This window comes from Nelumbo nucifera, chromosome 6 (genome assembly GCF_055504915.1).
Source record: "Nelumbo nucifera cultivar China Antique chromosome 6, China Antique-T2T, whole genome shotgun sequence".
NCBI classification, from domain to species: domain Eukaryota; kingdom Viridiplantae; phylum Streptophyta; class Magnoliopsida; order Proteales; family Nelumbonaceae; genus Nelumbo; species Nelumbo nucifera.
In genome coordinates this window covers 17,693,620-17,708,223 of record NC_142654.1, presented here as the reverse complement: position 1 = coordinate 17,708,223, position 14,604 = coordinate 17,693,620, and the positions used below count along the sequence as shown (strand labels likewise).

General features: G+C 31.0%; 1 non-coding gene across 1 annotated transcript; it reads right to left on the bottom strand.

The window, feature by feature from the left end:
* Window positions 1-12,567: 12,567 nt before the first annotated feature.
* On the bottom strand, window positions 12,568-12,640 carry TRNAA-AGC (transfer RNA alanine (anticodon AGC)). The gene has a single exon. It is a non-coding gene; the product is annotated as a tRNA-Ala (tRNA).
* Between the last annotated feature and the right edge of the window lie 1,964 nt (window positions 12,641-14,604).

Here is a 14,604-nt window from a genome sequence, read left to right as displayed (position 1 = left end):
AAAATTAACAGACACTAACGACAAGGGAGGATTTAGTTAATTGTTAGAAAACTTCGGGGTACTTGAAGACAATGTGTGTAGGGGTGGAGTTAGTCAATTTTCTAAAACTTAGGGGTGCTTTAAGAAATTTACCCAAAAGTGAATTATGAAAGTTAAGTGGGGATAATTTTGAAAGAAAAAAAATCCAATAAGTGATTATTGAATAAACATTTATTAGTGTTTGAGAGTTCACTACATCATTAAGCACTTATTGGTGTTTGAAAAATAAGCCCAAAAAAGTGCTTATTTTAAAAATAAAGGTTTATTTTTTTAAGCCCCAATTTTCAGCTTTTTTAAGTGCTTGTATAATAAGCACTTATTCAAAATTTTCTTCCAAAATTATCCCTAGTTGAATTTTAAAATACCACTTATGAAACTATCCATAATTGAATTTTATAGAAGTATTTTAGTAAAAGTGCTTTTGTAAAAGCGATTTCGTATAAGTACTTTTATAAAAGTTATTTTGTATAAGTACTTTCGTAAAAGTACTTTTATAAAAGTGCTTCGATAAAAATGTTTTTATTAAAGTGCCTTGATAAAAATACCTTTGTAAAAGTACTTTTATAAAATTGCTTTCGTAAAATTTGAAAGAAAATGAAGGACAAAATAGCCATAATTGCTATTTAAGTGCTTATTGGAAAAAAAGACTATCAAATGCCTAATATGAAATAAGTGCTTATATTTTTAAAATAATCACTAGAAAAAGTTGGGTGCCAAGTGCAAATAAGTGTTTATTCAAATAAGCACTTGTTTTTAACACAAGCACTTCCAAACATGGCCAATAAGATGGAATTGTTTTTGGTACAGAAAAGAGGGCACTAACAAAGATGAGGGGTAGTGAGACCCTAGAGATCTTCCCACCTAATTCTCTCAATTTATATCTTTAAAATAAGCTAGAATTTTGGGCTTCTATAATAAGTATTTATTTTTAAAATAAGCACTTATTTTGAATTTATTTGGGAGTGCTTGTGTTAAAAATAAATACTTGAAAACAAGCGCTAATTTGAATAAGCACTTATTTGCATTTGGCACCCAACTTTTTCGATGCTTATTTTAAAGAATAAACACTTATTTCATATTGGGCGTTTGGTGGTCTTTTTCTCCACAAGCACTTAAATAAGTTCTTGCAACTCTTTTGTCCATCATTTTCTTTCAAATTCTCAAAATATACCTTGCGTTTTTCAAACCCACCCCCACCACAGGTGGTGGCTTTTAAGTTATAGACCAATATTCTATAGGAAAAATTCCACTTTAGTATCCTAAACTTTGGGGGTAATGTCAAATTAGTATTCAAACTTTCAAACATGTCATTGTAATACTCAAACTTTCAAAAAGTGCCAAAAAATGATAAAATTATCAAAAAATCGGATTATAAGAACTCTAAAAAACATCTTTTGCTTAAAGAAAAAACATCTTTTACAGTAAAGCTAACCTTGAGAAGTTTGTTGTTAGTTAAAGAACATGAGGTTAGAGTTAATCTTCAATTCCAATACGAGATCAATAAATACACAACAAAATGCTTCTGAAAAGAGATTCAAACACTGACGAAGAAAAATATGCTCTGTATCGGACAGTTTATGAAGCGAAACGAAAGGAGGCAAATCTATAACTACAAATACTAGGCAGTTTCCGTAGTATCAAAAACTAACATTACTAAGAATATTTCTGGTTACCTCAGAGACACGAAGAGACAAGAAGAAAACTAACGGTCCAATTCGAACGGAAGGATCTGGAGAGCAAATTCGTGGCGGACGGAGTTTCAGAGGTTCAGTAGGGAACGAAAAGTATTGGAGAAAGAGACTAATTTTGTAATTATAAATAATCTTGATTCTTGAAAGTTAGAGAAGGCAAGTAGCGATTTTATGGGTTTAAGGGTTTGGCAAATTTTACTGTTCAGGCCCGGAACGGTATTAAAAAGAATTTTTGCATGCAGAGAGTGCAGCCATATGTCGTAATTAAACCAGACTCAGATATAGAAATTTTATGAAGGTAGAAAATGACAAGAACAGAACATGCAAAGATATGGTTGCTCTGGTTCGCTTCAACAAAGACGTGTTCACGGGTCAAGTGTCGGTGTTCATGAGTTCAAATTCATGAATTCACGTCCTCTATTCTCTCATCAAGTCAGTCCAACTATGGCTCAGTGTTATTATGGTTCAGTTTTAAGGTAGAAGATATTGATTAATGAACAATATTTTGTTTTGAATGGTAGTTTTGACATTTTGAAAATTTTTAAATTTCACATGACATCACGTGATAATATAACTGATGGATTATTAATAGTAGGGACTAAATTGACACTTTTTGAAAGTTTGGGTAATGCAGTGACATATTTAAAAGTTCGGATACTAATTTAACACTATCTCCAAAGTTTTGGGTACTAAAGTAGAATTTTCCCTATTCAATAAACCATGAGACCAACAAGCAGAACTTGTTCTTGGACTCGGATCAGGTTGACCACACCCAAGATTGACTCATTAATCATCAAACACTTAATAAATAAACTCTAGAAGGATCTTGAGCTTTAGAGAAATACTAGTGGGGACCCATGCGATGCAGAGGCTTTGTTGAGTGAAAGTGAAATAATGGAAATACATAATAGTAAACACATTTTTTTGTATTTTTATTGTAACACTATGAACTAAAATCATCATAGGCAAGGAGTATAATGTTTAAATTATATAATTTATAATTTATATGAAAAAACAAAAGTTTTTTAAATACACTATGAACTAATTACATTTATTTCTTGAAGGTTAATTGATAATTAGAACATATTTTCCAAAAGTAATTTTAATGGTGATTTGGGATTGTTAATTTTTTGTCAACGTTAGATGGTTGATAAAGAAAACTAAATAACACTTGAAGGGCATTTGTGTCTTTTTCAAATGTCACTTAATGGCTGGTTAATAACTAGTTAACGACAGAATTGTCACTACGCTCAAAGTATAGGGTACTAATAAGAAATTTCCCCTTATATTTAATAAATCATTTTAATTAATTAAAATACTGTAATTATTAAAAGTACTATATTAATTAAAAACATTGTTAATTAATAAATTCAGTATTTTAATAAATACTTTTAATTAATTAATAATACTAATTATTAAAAATATTGTATTAATTAAAGTGTAGTTAATGTTGTTAATTAATAAAATATTGCAATTACTAAATTATTATTAATTAATAAATATTCAATTGTTAATACTATTTTTTTAATAAATTATAACTTACACTATATTAATTAATAAGTACATTATTTAATATTGTTTTTGAATAAATACTGATAATTATTTAAAAATAATATTAATTAATAAATACATTATTTTTAATAAATATGATTCATATTGTTAATTAATAGAAATACTATTAGTTATTAAAATTACTATATTATTACTGATATTGTAAAATTTAAAATACAATTATTGTTTTTACTACTCCCTCCCTCCCTCTCTCTCTCTCTCTCTCTCTCTCTCTCTCTCTTTCTCTCTTTAATGTCTTCTTTAAATGTAATATGGCACGCATTAAAATAAGAAGCTTTAGAAAACCCAAAGGTCTCTCTCTAATAATGTGTATCTTTATTAATCTAATCAAGATAAGCAATGATTACTTTTTTATATTAAAAAAAGAAAATAGGAAAAAATGCAAACAATTGAGAAACTAGATAAATAGCTTATCTCAAAGGAGAGATATGCTGACATGGACTGACCAATTTTATATATATTAGAGTTGACAAAAATAAAAACATGGGTTTGACTGATACAGAAAAAAGATGATATTGGAAAAATTAAGCTCATGTTTGACATGACTTAAAATAAATACTTCTAGCCAATGTTTTAAAAACCGACCTGGAATAGGAACCGTTTTGGTCACTGGTTTCCATGTCGATGGCTCAACCGTTCAGTTTGAACGAACGACCCATTCTAACAAAAATATACTGTATTAATTAAAAGTACAGTTAATATTGTTAATTAATAAAATATATACTTATTTAATTGCTATTACTTAATAAATACTATAATTGTTAATACTATTTTTTAATAAATTATAACTTGCATTATGTTATTTAATATTGTTTTTAATAAATATTGGCAATTATTTATAAAATATTATAATTATTGAAAACATTGATAATTAATAAATACATTTTTAATAAATACAATTAATTTTGTAAATTAATAAAAAGAATGTTAATTATTAAAAATATTGTAAATTTTAAAATACAATAAATATTATTACTACTCCCTCCCTCCCCCTCCCTCCCTTTCTCTCTCTCTTTAATGTCTTTTTTAAATATAATAATAACATGCATTAAAATAAGAGGACTTGGAAAATCCAAATGTCTCTCTCCCTCTCTCTAATAATGTGCAAATTTGTTAATCTAATCAAAATAGGCAATTATTACTTTTTTTATATTTTTAAAACAAAAGAAAATAGGAAAAAATGCAAAAAATGGAGAAAATAGATAAATAACTTCTCTCAACGAAGAGGCATGCTGACATGGACCGCCCAATTTTATTATACATAGATAGATTAAAGCTAACAAAAATAAAAAACATGGGTTTGACTATGATACCAAAAAAAGATGATATTGGAAAAATTAAGCTCATGGTTGACGCGACTTAAAATAAATACTTCTACCCAATGTTTTAAAAACCGACCTAGAATTGGAACCATTCATGCCACTGGTTTCCAAGTTGACAACTTAATCGTCCGGTTTGAACGGATGACCCATTCTAACAAAAAATATTTTATTAATTAATATTGTTAATTAATAAAATACTATAATGATTTAATTACTGTTAATTAATAAATACTATAATTATTAATGGGGGCCCCTAAGTATTTTTCTAATTAGCTAATTTACCTACTATTTTCGCTTAGAGGTTTTGGAAGGTATTTTTTGTAACTCTACCATTGATAATGGGAGCCCCTAAGTAGGATATAGTATTAACCTTGGGGAAATTTCAAAATTATAGCCAATATTTTCCTACACCTCATAGGCATATTTTTTGAAAAAGGGACCCTCGATTTGGCAAAGTTAGGGCATTGTCCTGATGCATTACCTACTATTTTCGCTTAGAGCTTTTGGAAGGTATTTTTTGTAACTCTACCATTGATAATGGGAGCCCCTAAGTAGGATATAGTATTAACCTTGGGGAAATTTCAAAATTATAGCCAATATTTTCCTACACCTCATAGGCATATTTTTTGAAAAAGGGACCCTCGATTTGGCAAAGTTAGGGCATTGTCTTGATGCATTAGCATAATCATCAAGAATTTCTCTGATTTTAAGGCATGCCCTGATCCAACTTTTTAGCAAAGGCTAGAACATATAAAACAAAAATGTAATGAGAGAGAGGGTTACCCTGTCTTATGCCTCTAGTGGGATAGATTTCTTTTGAGGGCTTGCCATTAATCAAATTCTGATATGAGATAGATTTGATGCATTCCATAACCCGACCCACCCACCTCCCATGAAAACCAAATTTTCTTAGCACACTCAATGAAATCCCATTTTAATATATCACAAGCTTTTTTCATATCAATCTTTCAAGCAAGCATTCTAGATCTACATTTCTTCCTCCCCATAGAATGGATCGTTTCAAAGGTAATCAAAATATTGCCATTGATTTATCTACTAGGAACAAAAGAACTTTGAAATGGAGAAATTATTTTATCTAATAGAGGTTTGACTCTATTAACAAGAATCTTGGGAAAAAAATTGTAAATGACATTGCATAGACTTATGAGTCTATAATTATCCATTGGTTTTGGGTTGTTCTTTTTTGGGATAAGAGTACTGAGGATCTTATATAACTTCCCTGAGTGAAAGAAAGCTTTCACAACCTTGCATACTGAGTCTCTAATAATGTTCCAGATTTTTTATTTTTTAAATAAGGCATTAAGACCATCGGGCCCCAGGGTTTTAAGGTCTTTCATTAAATATAGGGCATTGAGAAGTTCCTCATACGAGACATCCCTACTTATCTCATAATTATGATCATTGCTAATGTAGGTCTTAATACCATTAATGACCTTTTCATTGTTTCTTGTACCATCTGTTTGAAAATAATGCTCAAATTGACTGCAAAAATGATTTGAAATTTCTAGTTGATCATTAATCCAATTACTCTCACCATTTTTTATACATATTATCCTGCTCCTAGCTTTTCTTATAGTCCATTGTGTGGAAAATTTGTTATTTTTATCTTCTAAATTTCCAATCTATTCTTGAAACATGGCCCTAGTTACCTCATGCGAGAGAAACCTAGCTTGTGTTGTTCAAAAGATGCCCATTTTTTACATCTAACACCATTTGGGTTTGAAAATTGTAGATCCAATATATAGAGATTTAAGTGAACATTTGGAATGATCAAAGATTGAATAAAATCCTTCTCTTAAAGTAGATATCCAAGTAGTAAACGAGACCCAGGACAATCTGATAAAATGGTATGGGTTAAAAACCAATAGGAAAATTCACAATGAAGGATTTTTGTACTATGATTTGGCAGCAGGAAAATGGACATTTGGATAATAGAAACCTATTAGTTGGTATCAGAAGGATATGGAAACTGAACCTACCCCTAGATTTAAGCTTTTCATGCGGAGACTTAGTTGGGATTGTATCATTACTAAGACAAAGTGGTTTGAAAAAGGGTTTTAATTAGGGGTGATCATAAAAAACAAGACTAATGAGACCAAACCAAAATGTTTGGTTAATCGAACCAGTCAATTTAGTTTTGGTACGATATTTTCCAAAAATCGAAGGTACCGGTTCAGTTTCAATTAACTAATATAAAAAGCCATCGGTTAATCGAACCAACTGATATACATAAATTTATATATTATTAGTAATTAAGCACATGCGTTGCATGTGAGAAATTTTTCTTCATATTAATTACGTGAATTTTAGATATATCATAGTTAAGATAGAAATTGAAAATTAACAAAAGTAACAATACGATTAAAAATAAACTTAAATATTTATTATTCAATTATGACATCATGGGTTTCTTTGAAAAGTTGGATTATTGACATACCATCTAGATAAGAAAATAGCATTGCTTTTGGATTACTTTTAAATTAGGAAAAATTATAGTCGGAGTTGACTGTACATTTAAAATTAGGCTACAAGTTGGTTAATAAACCAACAAAACTCTAACAACCGGCTCTACATTTCAAATTATAAAAACCCTCGCCAAGTCATCAGAGGGTTATGCTGTTTGTTGTCAACATGGGACTCTTAATCCATATTGGACACAACAAAAAGCTTATACTAAAATTGCCTTTTAATGTTAGTTGATTGGAAAAAAAAAGAGTTTTTAGTTTCTCTCTCAATCTTCCTCACATATCTCACTCACAATAATCTTTATTTGCTCAACAACTATGTGATTTGAAAATAAATAAAAATGGTTTTTGGTTTTTGTATTTGTGTTATCTATATCAATTTCTCTCATTCTTTCTCTCTACCTATCGTTCTCCCTCAATCTCTCTCATTCTCTTTCTCAATTGATCTCTCATTCTCCCTTATTTTCTCTCCTGTTCTCTCTCTCATTTTTTTTTTATTTTCTTACACACTTATATGGTATTAATTAGATTGTATAAAAAAACATGAGACCAACTTGGTATGGTTCAAAAACTATTACACCAATAGTTTGATAAAAATTCACAAGAAACTCTTGGCTATGAAATTTACACCAACTGAAGAATGATAGAGATTGAGGGAGAATGAAATATTGACCGAGAGGGAGAGTGAGGGACAAGAATGAGAAAGATTGAGGGAGAACAATAGAAAGAGAGGTTTTGATTTGGCAACATATCGAAGCTAAAAGAGTGGGAGAGATAGAGGGAGTAGGAAATCAAGAGATGACTGTGAGAGTGAGAGAGAAGGGAGGGAGATCGAGAGACAGAGGAGGTGGGAGAAAACTGAAAATCTATTTTTGATATAGGTTTTTTGCTATGTCCAACATGGAATAAGAGTCCCATGTTGGCAACAACCGCATAAACCTCCGGTGACATGACAGGGCTTTTATAATTTGAAATATAGAACCGGTTGTCAGAGTTTTGTTGGTTTTTGTGGACCAACCTACAACCTAATTTTAAATGTGCAACCGACTTTGACTATAGTTTCCCCTTTAAATTATATATTTCATTTATATTATATAAAATATTTTTTACTTATCACACTTAATTTTTGTTTGTCTATAGTATCATTTTATTCAAAACCACTAACCCACCATCTAAAAATAAAAAATGTTTGATTTCTATGTTGTCATTAAATTTTGTATTACATTTCCATCATTGATAAAATTATTTCTTATGTATAAAACTTATTTTTGTTCAATATAATGAATGTACAATATTAGAAATGTACCAAATATTTTATTTTTTATAAATATATAACATTAGATATGTGTCAAAATTTTCTCTATCTTTTTTTTGTGATTCTTTGTATTTTCTATTATTAAAAATTTTATTATTTGACTATGACATTATTTAATTTCCATGTGGATTTTGAATTTGGCATTCCATTTTCATCATTAACAAAAATACTTCTTACATTCATAATTATTTATTTTAAATTTTTGTTATTTAATTATGACATTATTTATTAATCCATTTGATCCCAAAATAGTCGAATTGTTTGCCCACCACCAGGAGGGAAGAAAATGATCTTGTTTTCAAATTACTTTTTAAAATATTTATGTGTATACTATTAAAATTAATATTGTGGATTTAATTACAAGAATTTAATAATGAGAAAAATATATCTTAAATATAGGATTTAATGAGAGAGAATAGGAACATATTTTTATTTCCGATTGGTTTTAAATTTTACATTTCATTTTCACCATTAATAAAAACATTTCTTATTTATCATAGTTATTATTGTTTAATATGTATGTTTAAAACGTTCCCAATTTTTTTAATTTTATCTATTTTTTCATTTTATTATTTAATCGTGGCTACATGGACTAATCCATTTAACCCAAAATGATTTAATTTCTTACCACCACTTAGATGAAAATACTATTTTTGCTAGGTAGATTTTAAAAGTATAAGCTTTTATGTTATTGGAATTATTAATTTATTAAGTATGGATTTAATTAATAAAACTTAATGATGAGAAGAAATAAAAATGACTTAAATATATGATTCAATGAACATGAATGCAAGTTAATAACTTAAATGTTGGATTTAATGAGAGAGAATTAAATGCATCGAATATCTTTAAAATACCTCTTTTCAACTCATTTAATATCAAGAACTGGTTACCCTATTTGCCCTCATTTTTTTATCAATAAATTTAAATAAAGAGGTAAATTTTGTCCTTAGAAAATTCCAGAAATATTCTTGAGGCCATTTGTACTTTTTAAAGTAGTATAGATATGTATATTATATATATTTTTTCATATATATTTTATATTGTCTATATTATAGATTTATATATATATATATATGCATTATATATAACTATACATTTATAATATATAAATATTATTCATTATTTATAATTTAATATTTTATATGTATTTTTAGTTTTTTATTATATATTAATATATTTTTATAATATATATTATAAATGTAAAAAAAAACTAAAAAAATCAATGAACCGATGGCTAACCAAACCGGTCAACTGGTTAATTGATTGGCTTTGGTTTGGTTTCAATTACTAATTTTCCAAAAATCGGTACTACCAGTTCAATCTAGAGAATAAGCCCATGGTTCGGTTAACTGAATTGTGACCACCCATAGTTTTAATCCAGGATGAAGGATGCCCCTTTTTGCTACACTAAGGCAGAGATTGTGTGTCACCTCTTCCTATGCTATCCCTTTGTTAGATCGCCATGTTTTGCAAGTCCTTGCACATTGAATTTTGATTCCATTGGCTTCCATAATTTAACTCAGTTCTTAATATATTTCTTAAGTCTTAATCTAGATGTTTACCAATTTAATTCTATATTGGCTTGGATGGCTATCATGTGGTATTTTCTTTGGCAAGCAAAAAATGGTTTAGACTTATTTTGGGTCGAGACCGCACAATTAAGCACTTATTGGCATTTGGGAGATAAGCTTGAAATAAGTTCTTATTGGAGAAGCCCAAAATTCCAACTTTTTAAGTGTTTGTACAATAAACACTTATTCAAAATTTTGATTCCAAAATTGTCCCCAGTTAGATTTCAAAATACGACTCATGCCCTTCGAACGTCCAAAAACATAGGGTTTGGCCATTTGACCCTACCATCGCTTTTCCTATTTTTTGTTTTTTCATCCTTGAGTGATCAATTTAGTATAGTTTTTTTTCCCGTTTTTTTCATGTTTCATTTTGTTATTCTCCATCATCTTTTCACTATACTAGGGGTGGAACTTCACCATGCACTGATCAACTAGGTAATGTATTTCATCATTAATAAGTGCTTAATGGCCTAGTGTAGGCTTCCTTTTCTTCTTGTGGCAGCTCAAAGAACTCTCTGCTAACCGTTTCTAGTCTCTAAAAGACCTCATTGGGTATGCCACGGTTAACAACCTAAAAGATGCCCCACTCTTTTTGGGAAATTGGGGTCATTGAATCTTGGAGGAGAAACTCTGAGGTGTGTCTGAAGATACTGTCTTTAAAACGTTATTTGCCCCCATTTAGTTCCACTGAGTTCGCTATTGGGTTACAGGAAAATTTGTTCCTAGGATACAATAGAGCTTTGGGCGAGAATTTGCAACTAACAAAGTTGAAGAGTCTCCGAAGAAACCTTATGTGAGATAGTAGCAGATTGGATTAAGAGAGACAAAAGTGATTTTCGAACCTTGTGTATGCAATTGATTGATTCACACTCCTTAAATAGTTTCTGAAGAGTAATGAGGCAGAGGAAGGTATTGGTTTAGAAAAGGCTCTTTGAACAATCACAATTCTTGTTTGAACCAAACTGATTATGGGAATAGACCCTCCCAATTCCGATGGGAAATTGGTCACTGTCGGGGTGGAGGTTTATTTTTCTCCCCAACAAGGATTTGGAATGGGGGTGGGATGTTATTTAGAAATTGGGGACAAGGATTGGGAGTATGGTCTCCACCCTGAGCACACCCTGTTGCCATTCTTAAAGTTCACCATGCCAACACATTAAAATAATAATAAAATAGATATGTAATAGTAGTAAAATTAATATTTAATACTATACAATACCAAAACATGAAGTTATGAAAAATAAAATACTACTAAAATAGATTAGGAAATTAAAATAAATGTTAATAAATAATATTAAAACAAGATAACAGGTATTAATAAGTATATATTTCATCAGGGGAATAAACCATTCCAAACAGATTATGGGAATAGACTATTCCAATTCTGATGGGAAACCGATCACCATTGAAATGGAGGTTGATTTTTCTCCCTAACAAGGATTTGGAATGGGGATGGGATTTTATTTAGAAATTGGGGACAAGGAGTGGGAGTATGGTCCCTACCTTGAGCTCGCCCGGTTGCCATTCTTAAAGTCCGCCATCATATCAACATATTAAAATAATAAAAATTTTAGATATGTAATAGTAGTAAAAAAATAATAATTAATAGTATACAATACCAACACATGTAGTTAGGCAAAATAAAATATTAATAGGATAAATTAGGAAATTAAAATAAGTATTAATAAGTAATATTAAAATAAGATAACAAGTATTAGTAAGTATATATTTCATTAAGTGTTTTGAACTAGCCATTTAATTTTAAATTATTTTTCTATGGTGCACCTATTTTTAAATTCCATTTAAGATAAATGGAATGAATAGAATTTAATAAAAATAGTAAAAATAAAAAAATATCCAACAAAAAATAATAAAATTGATACAAAATAAAATTCATTTAAATTCAATTTAGAATAATAAAAATTAACAATAATTTATTTAACCATAATAAAAATTAATAAACATTAAATATAAAAATTAATACAACTTTATCTAACAATATATAATCCAATAATAATGCTTGGGTTGCAATTAAAGGTGTAATGTGGGCCGTGTGGGGCTGGCATGGCCCCATGTACTATAGTGAGTTGCATTGAATTGGCAAATGGGTTGTAGGAATGACAATGGGGTGGGTTTGAGGTGGAGCACCCCTCCTCCTTGTGGACAAGATACTCTACCCCGTAGGAGTGTCAATTGGACTGGATTTGGTCCAATCCGATTCAGTTCAATGTTAGTTTATTATAAATAGACCAGGTCCAATCCAATCCAATGAATGTTTTGGACCAATTTGAATCGGTCCAATTCAATGTCTGGACTCCAATCTAGAAAAAATCATTTTGATTTAGATTGATTTCAACTGAAACATGGTCCATTGACATGTATTCTTATCTTATATCAATGGGCTAGATATTGGCCTAATCCAACCCAATATATTCTTATCTTGACTGTTGGAAAATCAAAGCTCCTTATGGTGGCCCTATTGCTCACACAAAACATGCAAAACTCATCTTTTAATCTCTAAACTTTATTCGGCGACAGCCAACCACTTCAATTAAAATTTTATGAAAATGGAGATGCGGGGTATCGATCCCCGTACCTCTCGCATGCTAAGCGAGCGCTCTACCATCTGAGCTACATCCCCATACATTTTTAACAAAACACATTGAGATATATGAATGATATCTAAATTTCCAATCAACATGGATAAATGATTGACGCAAGTTGGTTTAGCTCCGCCTTGACTTGAAGGGTATACGTAACTGCCTTTTATGTGATTTTGGATTGTGGAAAGCCTTATTATACCTTGCATGTAGTGTGTTCATCTAAGTCAAATGACTTAAATATGAGAATGTAGTGGAAAGAGTTACCTATTCTTAAAAGTCATTGGATTTCCCTCGTGGGTCGTGGCTGTAAAAATGAGGAGTAATCTTTTTTTGTTCACTTCCCGTATGTTTTTGGTTACAGATGGCAATTTGACCATTCCCTTGGGGCCTCGTCCTATCCCATGGTGGTTTTTTTACATTCATTGGGGTTTACTGGCAGATTTTGGGAAAAACCCGACTATATTATATGATATAACATATAAAATTCTAAGTAGGTCTCAAATAAATAAATAAATTTATAAATATGCAAGTAAGAGTGATGGGGCGAGGTAGGGCAAATTCGGGGATCCCAATTCCCTTAGAGAAGGGGATGGGGTTAGGATCTCTATCCCTGATGGGTTTCAGAGTGGAGCATTTGAGTACGAGGTTAGAGATGGGGCATGCAAAACCTGGCCCGACCACATTGCCATTCTTAGTCTTTCAACGTGGAGATTCAAGAAGAAGCAAAGCTTGAAATTTGTGTGGTAGATGAAGAATAAGTATTGCATTAGCTTGAGCCATTAAACTTTGTTGTTGAGTTCTGTTTCATAGGATTGGAACTTTGGTGGGTTTGGTTGGGGTAAGGGACAATCCAGGCCTAACCTAGAGACCTAAACCTCCAACTCGAGCTTGGCCAACTCAGGTTAAAGCCTATATTACTTTGTCGGCCCAATACAACATAGGATGGGTTCAGAGTGACAGAGTCTAGATATGTCACCCATAACAAGACTTGACAAAAAGTTGACCCAACCCGTGCACCTGACCCAACCCACCCCAAAAAAACGGGGTTAGGGTTTCAAATTTAGCTACCTGAATTTGAGAGAATGATCCAACTTGACTCAACCCAAAAAAAGAAAAAAAAAATGAGTTGGGTTGGATTGGGTCATGGGTAAACCCGCTGACCCGATTGTTAGGTCTAATTGGGACTATTTGTGTATTCTTAGAAGCTTTCTCTCTTTCATCTTTACTATTTAGTCTTTACGCTTTGTCATTTACTCTTGGGCAAATTTCTTAAACTATCCTTTTGGTTTAGCTAATTGACTAACTATACATATCCCTACTGTTTAACTATTGTCTTGTGTTACTCCTAGTGTTTCTAACAATTGCCTAACACCTCCCTTACCATTAACATTTCGTCATAATCCATTCAAATGTGACATCACGTCACTGTCATAATTTAAAAAAAAAAATCCATAACTTACCCTTATTGAAAATGCTCTTTTTGTTTGGGCAAGACAATTCTGCTATAAAATACTCTTTTATGGTTGAACCAGTCACTGGTATAAACACGAGAACGAGCGAGTTGATGAAGTTCAAATCAGCCCCCCACAACGTCCCACAGCACATCCCCACCGTGTATTGGAAACATCTCCCGATGATAATACCAGGAATAATGATGTCATCATCGAGAGATGTTTCCAATACATGGCAGGGATGTGTTGTGGGACATTGTAGGGGGCTGATTCGGTCTCGAGTTGATGCTGATAATCTTCGGCTCTAGTACCGGCACTGGACCTGGGTGACTATTGATGCTCCCTCATAAAGCTCCAACCTTTGCATCACAAAGGTATGCGAATGAGCACATCCAATTCTTCTTCTTAGTCACTCATTAAAAAAGCATTTGGCTCTTGAATGTCTTGGAGATCGGTTGTCGTTTTCCTATTCAAGCCATAGGAAAACCATTTAACAAGAACCCATTGAAGTCTAGATTAACCCTTACGATTTTCGGGCAAAAAAGTTTCTC